The 13,953-nt window shown below is 38.9% G+C and overlaps 1 protein-coding gene across 1 annotated transcript in view; it reads left to right on the forward strand.

Annotated features, from left to right (window-relative positions):
• LOC120537070 (glutamate receptor ionotropic, NMDA 2B-like) overlaps positions 1–13,953 on the forward strand; it is a 544,803-nt gene that overhangs the window by 154,135 nt on the left and 376,715 nt on the right. The window lies entirely within an intron of this gene.

Genomic DNA, 13,953 nt, shown 5'->3' on the forward strand with positions numbered 1-13,953 from the left:
CCTTGTTGCTATGGAAACATATATCAATGCTGCCAGATACTGTATCTGTAAAGACGTAGGGGAGTTTAACTCTTACAGCTCATATGTTCTACCAACAGACAGCGTTTTAGTTCCTGTATTCAGCCGTTCTTTGCCCAACACAAAATGGTATCATAAAATTGAAATGTGCCTGAAGAATCCAGCTCTTCATTTTTTGAAAATCCTTTTGGGAGACAGGTTCACGTGCAGTCAGAGCCTATCCCAGCAGCATTGTATACAGACCACGAACCCACCCTGGAGGTGATGGCAATGCATTGCATGGCCCTCTCAAAAATACAAGGCCAGTTTAGACTCTACAGTTAGCCTAAGATGCAAATCTTTGAGACAGGATACAAACTAAAAAAATGTAGGAAGTGACCACATGAAAAGAGGGAGTGCCAGAACCTGAAATCTCATCATGGAAGGAAATTGGGATTGAATCCAGGGCACAGACTGTGTAAGGTGACAGCATCACCATTTAATCAATCAGCTATCTAATAAGCCAATGAGTTAGTCAGATAGACAGGTGGATAGACACATAGATATACAGGTACACCACTCAGATCGATTTTCTCAAGCTTTTGAAGATTAATTCTAATAGCTCTGTTGGGTAAACAGGGCAGCACAGGGGTGCAGTGGTAGTGCTTCTACCATGCAGTAAAGAGACCAGGATTCGTGTCATGGGTCCTCCTCTCTCCGGTTGTTTCCTCTGGGTAACCCAGTTGTCCAGGGACATGCACGTTCAGTAAAATGGCAACGTTAAAATGGCCCTAGTGTGTGTTTGGTGTATGTGTTTGTTTGCCCTGTGATGGACTGGTGCCCTGTCCAAGGTTTGTCCCTGCCTTGTGCAATATGCTGGCTGGGATAGGCTCCAGTGTGAGACCCTGGTCTAGATTAAGTGGGTTAGAAAATGACATGACAGTTGTAATGTTCAATTGAACACTAATTGTGCTGCTAATTTAATACTTAAAAACCGCAGCTATTTACCGTATATAATCGTGTTTAAGTTCTCCCACGGATAAGTTGGTGCTTGATTTTACCGTATTTTATAACATCAGGTGTATAAGTCGAATGTGGAAAATTCATGCTATTGGTCCAAGAGATTATGATATGCTAACGGCGACCTGAGAGAGTAACCACGGAGCGCACTGCCTTTGTTTCTATGTATTGTGCCTACGTGACCACACAGTAATACCCAAACTATTCCGAAGCAACGTTTGCACTGTTTTGTGTTTTATGTATCTCACACCCTCATGCACCTTTATCATAAGAGTATCCCTTATCTACGATGGAGCATTCGATCAGAAGAAAATATAAAGCTGGTTATAAATTAAATGTCATTGAAATGGCAAAAGATGTTGGTAACTGCGCTGCTGCAACAAAATTTGATGTGTCTAAGAAACTGGTGCGAGATTGGAGGAGGCAAGAAAATGTAAAAAAAAAAATTAAGTGTTGTATTTTTGAACAGGTGCATAAGTCAGGGTCTGATTTTATGATCGATTTTTTGGGTTACAAGAACAGACTTATATGTGAGTGTAAAACAAGGTATTACAGTGCAACTGGGCTCAGTATGTCTGTATGGTGTCTGCACATTCTCTTTTTGCTGGTGCCTGGTATTTAATTCAGATTTGATATTTTTTTTCCCACATTCCCATCCAAAAGCGGTTCCCCTATGGCATCACTCTAAAGAACCCCTCTGGTGCCTTTCTTTTGAAGAGTTTATGTGGAGGATGTTCGAAGTGTGGGGGTCTGTGGGAGTCTTGCAATGGACTGGTGCTCTGGCTCCTCCTGATGCTGAAGTGGATTAGACTGGTTTGAGAATGAATGTATATATGTATGTATGTATGTTAAACTAAGGCACCCCATTAATGGCACTTTCCTGTATGGTGCCTGATGCTCCTTTGATGGGCTTTGACTTCCATCAGCCTGCACTGGGTTAAGTGAGTTCTATAATGGGTGAATGAAGTATTGCTCTGTCTGTGATGGCAGTAAAATAAATATCTAAATATTATAATGCCAACACTGTTAACTAATGACAGATCTAATTGGACAGCAGGATTATGTTTGGCCTTCTTTTCTGTCTTGTGTAACAACCATCCAATGTGACATACAGTAGTTTAGGGACTTTGGCTTTTTGGTTTAGGTTATTGTGGTACAACATGATCCTCCTTTATATATACAGGTATCTACTGTGACAACAAAGGGATACCACTGAGCCACAATATCACCTAACACAGTTCGGGGTTCAAATAAAGGATTTTATTGCACACATAAATCACCAAATATGCAAAAGCAGCCAAACCACTTTTTCATCTCCTTCTGCTCCTCTTGTTGTTGTATGCTGCCCCCTGACTCAGACTCACCTAGGTGAGGCTTTTAAGCTGGCCCTGAGAATGCATCCGGTGCTATACTGTGTCCTCTTATAAGCACTTCTGGGTCATATGGAAACCAGGTAGGTCCTTCCACGACAGCACCCAGGGACCCAGACATGGTTGCAATGTCAGACACCCACTCTGATGTGCCTTCTATGTACTCTCAAACTGGGAGGACCTCTGCCACCTGTCGTATGGGGGATTGAACTACTCAAGACCTCTGGCTTCTGCTGGTCTATCTTTTATAGAGTTCCATCCAGGTAACAAGTCATTTTGCCTTCCAGCCAACATACCCATGTGTCCTTCATGGGACTTACACTACTTTTTCCATTTGCATATTGTGTGAGATAAGTAGCATCTAAGCTGTGATTTTAACTACAAGACTGACCAGGTGAACCTTGAATTGCCTGTCACAGTTCAGTCATTTAGAACATATGCCTTATAAAGCTGTTTTTAGTAACTTCAACCAAAAACAGCCATTCTGTCTGCAAAGTGGGTCAGTCAATAGGAGTTGCGTTCCCTGACAGTATATAACTTTAAATTGTGTATGGTCAGGTCTCTGCAGTAGAAGAATTCTGAGACTTTTTTGCTATGGAAACACAGTTGCCTTGGAAACCTGGTCTGTCTCCTTGAATTAGGATTTTTTTTTTTTTTTTTATTCCACATGCGGTGCCGTGCGATATTTTAAATGGCTTGGATATGTTGCTGTCCTCTGTACAGTGGCTGACACGACAGCTGATCGAGGTCAAGCAGCATAGCCGTCACAGGCTGTCACCCTAGCAGAAATCTTGGTAGGGAGAGGAAAGTGATAGGCAGGGGCATAGCCCTGTCAAACAAGGAGCAGAGAGAGAGAAGGATTGAATTGGGGAAGTGGGAGAGAGGAAAAGAGTGAGAGAGAGAGAGAGAGAGAGGGGCGTAAGAGTGAGAACTCGGAGAAAAGACAGACTGTGGGCGAGAGAGAGCTAGTAATGAATGAGTAATTATAGTGATTTTAAAAGGATGTGGAACATTGTGTCTCCTTTTTTTGTTCAAACTTTCTTCAGCGATCTGCCTTATTTGTGAATCTGGCCTCTGAACGCAGATATCGTAAGTACGGTAAGATGACTGCATCCCCCCGTAGACTGGTCCTGTTGGCCTAAATACACATTTATCGCCTTAAAAGTCAGGACTTTTTCATTTTTTCCTCTTTTAAACAATCATCCATTTCTTAAAAGTTTATGTAACATTTCCCTTCATCAGTATGAAGCCATTTGAAGAGCTGAGCTGCTCTGTGGAAGCAAGTCATCCTTTCCTCTACACGGCAGTGTGGGCTTCATTCATTCACTGCTAATTTTCTGCATCTTATGTATTTAAGAGCTTCTGTCAAAAGCCAAATTCTATCTATCTATCTATCTATCTATCTATCTATCTATCTATCTATCTATCTATCTATCTATCTATCTATCTATCTATCTATCTATCTATCTATCTATCTATCTATCTATCTAGTGTGAAGGGCGCTGCCTTAGAAACGTATGTGGCTGGGATGCCCAAAGCGTGGAAGGACAGGGGGAGACAACTTGCACACAGTTTAGTCTCCCCCAGGGCACCAGATGGCAGCCCTCTAAGATTGTTGCATTACTACTATTTTCCACAGGGCATCATGTTTGTCGGCTCAGCCCTGTTGGATTCCGAGGTTGCCGCCAGAGAGTGCTGCAGGGACTGAGAAGCCCTTCATGGGCCTTGCGCCTTACCCGGAAGTGCTTCCAGGCCAAGCCTATTTCTGGGAATAATATAAAAGTAGCTGCCTGCCATAGCTCCAGGAGCCAAAGTCAAGAGGAAGGAGACAAAGCTTGCATGAGAAGCAGAGGAGCCAGAGTGACACAGACACAACAGTATTTTTTGTGTTTACTTATCTGTTATATTGTGGTTGAAGTGTGGGAAATGCTTGCCCTTGGAAGGGTTTATCGATATAAAAACCTTGTGCTTGCTGCACGTGTCCAAAGCCTGCCTAGATCTGTTGTTTGGGGAGCAGGAGCTCCCCCTGGTGGCCAGACTATCTATCTATCATATAGTGACACTCTTATCTATCTATCTATCTATCTATCTATCTATCTATCTATCTATCTATCTATCTATCTATCTATCTATCTATCTATCTATCTATCTATCTATGTCCAGACTTTAAAATCTCTTTATTTACCAATCTCATACATTCTCACACTGTATGAATTTAATTAGGATACATGAGATCTGGTTATGCAGAATGCTTTAAAATGCCTTTAGCATAAAGTAGCTGGGGATGAAGAGAAAAAGAGATAATACCAAAGACAGACCACTCACAGTTCTCCACCACTGTGCTTCGTTCTGCTGAATTGAGATTTTTTTTTTTGTTTAAATTTTGCTTCTGCAATATGATCAAGCCCATAGCAAGCAGATTTTTCTTGTCATATTCCAGTGAAGACAGCGGATACTAAGTGGACATATAAAGATGAAAGTTGTCAAATAAAGCTCTGTGAGATATTTCTGAAAAAAGGCAAAAATGGCAGTGGCTCTTATTTTCTAAATGATGGTATCAGAGTATCAATGGTGTTACATCACTGTATGTAGTTCGTCTATTTTAGGTATTTTTTTATCCTAGGCTGATTTTGAATAGCAGGCTCTATATTTTTGGACAGAACTTTTCAGATATTTAGTGTTGGCAAAAAGGTTTTACAACAACAACAACATTTATTTATATAGCACATTTTCATACATTTACAGTTGACTTTTGAAAAGTAGCATCTTCAATGTGTCTTTATTGGTGCAGCCTTCAAAGCCTTCTGTTGGATTTCTTTTGACTAGCTGAGCTCCAAAAGCTGTGTTTTTGATGTCTCTCCACTTGGGGGGCTCTTAAAACCACATTCCTGGGTCTATTTGAAGAAAAGAACTGGTGAAAGGCGACGGTTTAATTTCATTTGGCTTAGAGGGCCTCTTGACAATTAAGGCTATTTCAGCTGAAGTTGTGGGCGTCATTTAACCTATAGGCAAACTGAGAATGCAGCTTTTCCTCTTGGCCAGAAATTAGCCACAATGCTTCTTAGAATACGTCTTTACACCCACTAAAATCTGTACATTAGAGTCCACTGAATCAAGCCAGTGAAACTGAATTAATAAATGCAAATTATACAAAGCAGGTGTTAAAACTGAATGTGCAGTGGTTGTTCTCTGACTGGGTTGCTGGAACTGTCAGAGGGTAATTCAAACTAGAGGTCCTTAAAGACTAACAGTTCTACTAAAACCAAAACTTTTGATGACTAAGGAAGTCGATATTGAGATCATAGATGATATTTTAGCTTTACATAGATATTAGGTACAATTGTGGTCCACTGTAACTGATGGTCATGTCCATGGCAGCTTGTCCATAGCGAATCTATGTAGACCAGAAAGACAACAGCACTTTTGTTTGCTTTCACTTATGTATGTCCACCTATGCTGGCCTGACTACAGAAACAAGAAACTATAAAAGTAACTAATGTAAGAGAAATCCCAAAGTAAAAATTTTACCCTTCTGCTATTAGAATCACTCAATCCATGTGATGCTGAAGTGACGGTTGTTGGTACTAAGTGGACAAATAACGCTGAAAGCTGTCATGTAGTGAGTCTTAAGAAAACACCTAAAGAAAGAGGAATTTAATGAAGCCAACCCTCAGTTTATGTAAAATGCTAAATACATTACCTTAACCCTAACTGAGAGAAAGCAAATACCTTGACATGTTGGATTAATCTATCCATCCATCCATCCATCCATTATCCAACCTGCTATATCCTAACTACAGGGTCACGGGGGTCTGCTGGTGCCAATCCCAGCCAACACAGGGTGCAAGGCAGGAAACAAACCCTGGGCAGAGTGCCAGCTCTCCGCAGTGGATTAATCTATATAAATAAAATTAAGAATGTCTGTCTGGGCATCACTTGAGAAAAGCTCAACTGGTTTATAGGAATTTTGGTAAGTTCAGTATATTTGGTCCTTGTCACAGTATAGGTTTTTTTTCTGTCCCCAGTCTGCTATTATTCAGTGGTGGCTTCTTTGAGAAATCTCATATTATTATTTTTTTTAATTTTCAGACCCAAATCAATGCTAATCATGACAGTTTAAGGATGAATTAAAAGTAGACCCACTTATAAAGCAGTGCATGTGTTGCGGTGTGAAATTTTGCATATAAGCTGATAAATATTTTGTATGTCTTTAGTGGTAACTTGTAACCCTAATGTCTATCATTAATAAGAACAGCAATGGTTTGATGGTAAAGAACCCTTTCCCCCCTTTTAAGGACCAGTCCTTTGTAATTTTATGGCAGGGTTGGGGGAAGTGCCTCAAACAAGTATGGAAAATGTCTCTCTGCAGGGCTCTCTCAATCAACCCCCACAGGAAAGCCGGACTGCCTAGCTGGCAAACTTCAGCTTAACAAATGGTTTTGGGGCAGGTGTGAAGGTATTCTGTCCCTCCATTGGTCTGAAGTACGGCTGTTTGGTATTGGCTTGTATCAGAAGCCTTTAAGTACTATGACGCCCTATTGGCTGTAGGGGTTGGACAGAAAACCTATAAATTTGCTTGCTTTACCTCACTCTCTCTCTTACCAAACTGATGAAAGACCATCACACGCACCATGAACTGAAAAGGACAACACAATGAAAAGCACAGCTCGACAGCCATATTAAGACAGGCATGCAGGTTGTTCAGAAGAAAGCTGACCACAAATGATGCCTTAACAAGAGAGATTTTAAGTAACAAGTTTGTGTCAGGTTGTATGGTTGCCAATATTCAAATGTACTTTGCATATTGCTTTATTTATGAATATTATCAATAATACATTATTTAAATTGGAACTTAACTCCTACTTGTCTTTTACTACACCTAATTGCCTGAGTTTATAGATACAGAAGGGAAGGTGGGGAGAAGTTAGATGGTACAATACCTTATAAACAGTGGTAGGTCTGGGAGATTTGAGGCATTCTGACAAAGGCTACATATTAATAATACAAAAGGGAAAGTAAAGTAATATAATACTCTACCAAGACAAAACAGCATGAATTACCCCAGTATTGCCCCTGAAATTAAATTCAATTTTTGTCGAGGGTACACCCTGGGGAATAAAGTCATAATGTTTTGCTATTTCTATTTCTTCTTTTAATTTATCTTCAAATAACATGCTTTTGAGAAAGAAAACCAGTTTAAATTCAAAGTCTACCAGTACCAGAAGAAATTGTCTGTAGTTGGATTCTGAAACCCAAGAACAATGAAACAACCATTTGAGGCCATACATTGACCGTTATAGCTCTTCTCAGGCACATAATAGTAGCTGAAAAATTGGCAGAAGATGGAACTGTCCAAATCATTTTCATCCCAAGAGTACCTTAGATTCCCCATAATTTTCTGTTCTCTTTAAAACATCTGCACTTTCCTATTTGTGTCTGCTTTACTCTGACCAAAAGCAAATCACAAAGTCCGACACTGAAATCAGCGGGCATGGATTTAAGAACAGATTGTTTCCCTATTGTTGCTTGCTCACGAGTAACGTTTTTGTTTATATAATTACATGTTTGTTTATATATTTTTCATTTCAATTTAAATAAAATATTTTGGTAAATATAATACTGATGTGCATTATAAAATAGAATAAGCATTTATTTATTTAAGAAATTAAATCAAATGATACCTATTCTTTTACAGTTTTTGAAGTAGTAATCTATCCGTCAAAGATGAGTAACTCGTTTATCTTATATATAAATGACTACATGTGGAAGTATGTGTGTCTGTCTGAAGTGAGAAGTGGAGTCGGGGTAAGCGCTCCACCTCCGAGGAAACAGAAAAGTCGCTTAGCCGCTAATAACACAAGTGAGGCCAGCACGTCAGTAAAACAAAACCTCAGAAGAAAGACGTCGTTAAGCCACTAACACTGGCAAAATGGTATCCCATTTACTTTTCCTCCCGCTGCTAATGCACAAGCGATGTGAGCACGTCGGCAAATCGAATCCTCCTAGGAGAGAGATGCACAGAGTAGTTCCTTTCAATTACCTGACATCTCCACATTTCAGTTTTTTTTCTGGCGATTTCAATAGTTTCTAGGACCGCAGGCTTTTTACAGCACAGGCTTACAAGGCTAGTTATTTAATAAATATTCATTTAGAAATTAGGCAGCATTAAAACAATGATTTTATATAATTACAAACACAATTTTCCTTAATTAACCAGAATAAATCAGCAGCCCAGTGCATAACTGAAAAACCAAATGAAACTAAGGAAATACAAATCATTCTTGTAACTGACAACTTTAACAACACAAAGAACCGAAAACTAAAAACTAAATGACAACAAAAAGAAAGAGCTGTAGAAAACAAAATAGACACCAAGACAACTAAATATCAAAGAGAGCAAAGCTAAAGCAGACTTTGCGGAAGAAACCTGAGGCAGTGATGTAAACTGGGAAGAATGCTAGGCATTGATCAAATTTTACTATCAAAGCCCCACCAAATCTTAATTAATGCAAATAAGGAGGACTATTATAATTAGTAACATTGTGGGTGGGGAGCAAAACAAGTGTTCGCTTAAAATAGCCAATGTGATGCCTAAAATGAATAAGGATGGAAAAGAGATGGGAGAGCTCAGGCCAAAGGCAAGGAAAGTTTGCTCTTTGTTGGAGAAACTGGGCTATTAAAGCTGCTGGCAATTATCGATGCTTCACACTTTATTTATATTTCAAACCCACCTATTCTAAAACACATGAGTTTTAGTTTATAAAAGAAACATCAAGCGCAAAGCAGCTGCCAACCTCAGGTGAGATACCAATCCATTGCAAGGCACAGCCTTGTAGACATTTATAGTGAGACACTTTAAAGCTTCCAGTTATTAAACTCTGAAACTGATGCTTTGTTTTGGCTCTATCACTGCTCCAAGGACCTGGGATCAGTTCTTAAGTGGATTCTGTACATTGTCCAAGTTCTCATGTGGGTTTGCTCCAGAATATTGAGGACGTGGTAACGTGTCCAAGTGTATCATGTTACAGACTAGTGACTGCTCCATCTTTTGTTACTGCCTAGATGATTATGGTGATACGATAGTCCATGGCTCATTGCAACCATGTAAAGGGAAACGTGTATATGGATAACGGATGAATGCATAATTTAAATGACACGTTCTATATAGAAATACTTCTGTCATAGTTATTCACAGACAAATTTTGGATACCCCTTAGACATGCTAACAGCTAACACTAGACTCAAATCATTCTTAGGTCCTTAGAGCTATGAGACAACATGTTCATTCACTGTGCCACTGTGCCACCTGCCTTGTTGACAAAAAAAGTAGAAGACCTTTTCCATTATAGGCTCATACAATGAAGTAGGGGCAGGGGCCTATCCAAGTAGCACTTGGTACAATTACTGGGGCAGGAACCTCAATCTTGGTATCAAAAGCGTATGACATGCTATATTTTGCAAATTCCAAAAGCGTTAAGTTGTAGAAACATAGTAGCCATGACCTGTGCGCATATGTTAACAGCAAAGTGATTGAAAAATGATAACCATCATGATGAAGGAAAGAAAAAGAGCAGCAATGACATCAGCTGAGCATCAAGCACATTGTAGAAGGCAATTAAGTGATGAGGAAGCAGAAAGAGAAATAAGACATGATGCTGACACACATTAATAAGTAAGACAAAATTTTAAATAAGAAATTTTAGGTGGCGGCAATCTGGTGGCCATTAAGGATGGCAAAGTAACCTGTGGGCATGTATTTATGGCAGACTGAATGGGGAACTATGTGATAACCATCGAAGTGGAAAAATGACAATAAAGATCAGTGATATCTGCTGAGCGTCAGACAAAAGTGATGAAGAATAAAAAGGAATAAGCAGAAAAGACACTGAAGCTAATATACAAGAACATAGCTTCATATGTTCTAGAAATTAAAAAAAAAAAAAGTTGCAGCAACCTGGTGGACGCTTTACTGATGGGCAGAAAAATGCATTATAATAAAACCAAAGTCCCTGTGTTCAGAATACATTATTAAGTGTATTGGGTTTATTGATCACTGTGCATCAAACTTTATTAAACTAGGGGGCTCTGACTGCCCCCTGCTCGCTTCGCTTGCCAACCCCCGGGCAGGCAAAACGCAATAGCCACTTGCTGCTCTGCTGCTCGCATATGGGGAGCAGATGTACAATTTAAACAGATTGTTATTTTCATGGGAATTGCTACATATCTACATAATAGACCTAACTATTTTACATTACAGCGAGTAATTAACCAGTATAAAGTATATAAAATTTAGTAAAAAAATAATAAAACGTAATAAATTGAAAGAAAATTATGTTTCATGTTGTGTTAGATCTATTTGTTGCATTATATGTTTTTGTTCTGTTTGGCTTTGAAATTAACATGCAAATACTTTTTAAACTTACACTAAAAACCATATTTGGAATTAACTTTTTGTCAATATCACATTGAATTTTGATTCCGTGTTTGGAGTTACATCGTGACAGTACAACGTACAACTGCCTGTAAGTGAATGTCGTTTCTTTCTCTCTAATAAATAAACTGACTTTTTTGAATAATTGCCTCTGTGATTTGTTAATTGTCATAGCAAAAGCTATTCTAATGGGAAACTGTAAATGTTTTAATACGAATGGCATATCAAGACCTCCTTTGGTGTCTAATGTCCACATTACCTTTCTTGTCGCCTGTTAAAATTTTACATGTCAGAATTGTTCAACAAATTTTGAATACTAACTAATCTTATCCTATTGCATAGCCCATCACTAATGCATAAATTATGCAGTAACATTATGATACATGTAATTCGGCCGATGGAAGACCAGATGGTGTTAACCGTTGTAAATATCGACAATTTTTTGCGCTAATTCATTTGATTTCATCGTTTCTCTGTGCTAGGATTGTCTGTGTACTCATTTCTTCTGTTGATAACCCTTCGGGATGAAATTCTTCATTAAGATTTGGACATAATAAGTCGTCTTTTGTTGGGAACTTAAAGTGTGGAAAAGGTAAAAATTTATAAGAGCTGAGAGTTCAGGAACTGTGTCTGACAAAAACATTGACACGAATGAGAGGTGAGAGGACGGTGGGTGTGAGCTTTTAATCGTAAATGGTTGAAAGGAGAGCTGGACTTGAAAAAATCTCTTGGGAATAGTCTTGTCTCGTCTCAAGATTTTCTTTTATAATAGAGAGACATAAAAAAGATGACAAAGTGACCTATGGTTGTGTGTTTATGATGAAGTGATTGCAAAACTAAGTGTTAATTGCCATAATGGCAAAAAGAAAACGAAGAGCAACGACATGCACTGAGATGTAGCAAATCATGATCAATGTCAAGCTGTAGTTTTTAATGTTGAAAACAAAAGAATGTGTGGCCAATGTGGAAAAGTTCTTCTTGTTCTAAATAAGCTACCAGAAGAAATAAAATGCATTATAAGAAGTAACTATTAGTATCAATCGATCTTTATCTGTAACTTTTGCTTTATTTGCATTTTATTTTAGGACCATGTGTCCACGTGTTTCACTAGTTTAAATTACTGTTCCACTTAGATTATTGAGGTATATATTTTGGATTTCATTTGACTCACAGTCCTCGGAAAATTCATAGCTTTGATGCCATGTGACTGTGAGTGCTGCTGAATATTGCATCATGGATGCCATTTAAATATGAAGGTGTTTAATTATATCTTACAACTCAGCTTACATGATTTTAAAACTTACATCTTGCAGAGTAGTTCAGTGTAGATAGTTATTATGCCATAACTTGGATGCGGGGTGAATAAAAAAGTGGATGTCTTTTATGTCACTTGACAAACATGAAGTGCTCAAACTAGGACACCCTATAGCTGATGAGGGGGCTAGGCTAATTAGATCCCTGTAATAATGTAGCAGCTCAGGGGCAGCTTCTCCTTTTTATAGGAATATTCAACATTCTCTTACGAGATGTGCACCCATGCCTTTATGTTGTGCGAGTTTCATTTTATTAAGTAAGGGCTGATGCTGGGTTGAAAAGTTTTAAGATTATTGGCATTCTTGTTTGTCATTTTTAGGTGAATAGTCATGGATGGATGGATGTTTAAATAGCTCAGTTGGTTGTTGTTGAGGGAAGTATCCAGCCCTTGAAGCCATTCTTCTGTCAAAACTGCTGCCCCCTTATCAGCGTCCAGTGAAAGAAGTCTTCAATTTATTATAGTAAACCAGGCAGGTGGCACAGTGGTGCAGTGGTCGACCTTGCTGGCTTGAAGTACCCAGGATCTGAGTTTGAATTTGCTCTGAGTGGAGTCTGCATGCTCCATGTAGCATCTGTGTGGTTTTTCAGTGGTTATCTGGATTCCTCTACCATCAAAGTAAAGCAATGCATTGTATATGTAGACATTTTAGGCAAGTGAGTATAATGTAGCCCTGAATGACTGAGTACAGGTGTCTTCCTGCGTGTACTTAGCAATGGACAAGTACGCTGCCCAGGGTTGGTTCTTGCCATGCAGCTAATGCAGCCAGGTTAGAAAATGAATAAAGTAGCTGGAATTTTTGCATCACTGCAATCATAATGAGTGAAATAAAATTAAACTTTTAGTTTGAGTTGTAGTCTTAGGTGATGAATATCAAGAGACATTGTGGCTGAGTGCAGTAATGACAGACTCAAATAAAGTGAAATTTTGGGACACCAACTGGGTCATCCTTTTGTTTGTCCGAGGATGACTGCAAAATAATTAAAAAAAAATGAAAAAGGCATGTCTTTGTGTTTCTCCCTTGGTCTGGTGCTTTAAGTAATTTAGGTCGAGTCTGGCTTCTCTGAGCTCCATCTCGTGGCTTGCATGGGCCAAAAGTGACACGTTCCTTCTGGGGTTTAACCTGAAGGAGCGGGGCTAAGTGCCCTCATTGGGCAGTTTCTCTGTGCTGCAAGAGAGAAAAGAGAACACAAAGTTAGCGGCAGTGCCCCCTATTATTCTGACGGGTTATTGCATACCTCTACTGAGCCGGTGAAGGTGTCCTCCGATGCACATGTAAGACAACATATATTTGGTTCAAAAGTAGCTTACTGTGAAATAGGAAGATTACAAGGTTTCACAATCCAACACACCCAAAATCAAGAAGGTCATGTTTTTCAGATATGATGCATTTATTTATTTAGAAAACAAATCAGGAATCTGTGAAAGTGGGAATTCAAAGAACTGAATTTATAGAAGAAAACAAATCTTGCTGCTAATTTAGGCCTGGTACCCCTTGTCTCTTCAATGGAGCTGTATGCATATTTCTCCATCTTTCAAATACCATAAAGTACTCCACATGTCTCTCCTTACTGTTGTCCCACTAGTTGAGTCTGTATTGATATGCCATGTCACAGATGGGAAAAACTGCATAGGGATACTCGCATGAATAACCTTCAAAATGGTAGCTCCCAGTCAGACGACTGGGAGAAAATGATGGTACCTGAATTAGCTGATGAAACATTGACCTCTTTCTTCATTCAATTATGTTGTATTTGGAATGATGTGATGGATGTGTTTAATTTGATTTTTATCTTCATGATGAAAAACAACTCCCATACTTA

The sequence above is a fragment of the Polypterus senegalus genome, chromosome 10 (genome assembly GCF_016835505.1).
Source record: "Polypterus senegalus isolate Bchr_013 chromosome 10, ASM1683550v1, whole genome shotgun sequence".
NCBI lineage: Eukaryota > Metazoa > Chordata > Cladistia > Polypteriformes > Polypteridae > Polypterus > Polypterus senegalus.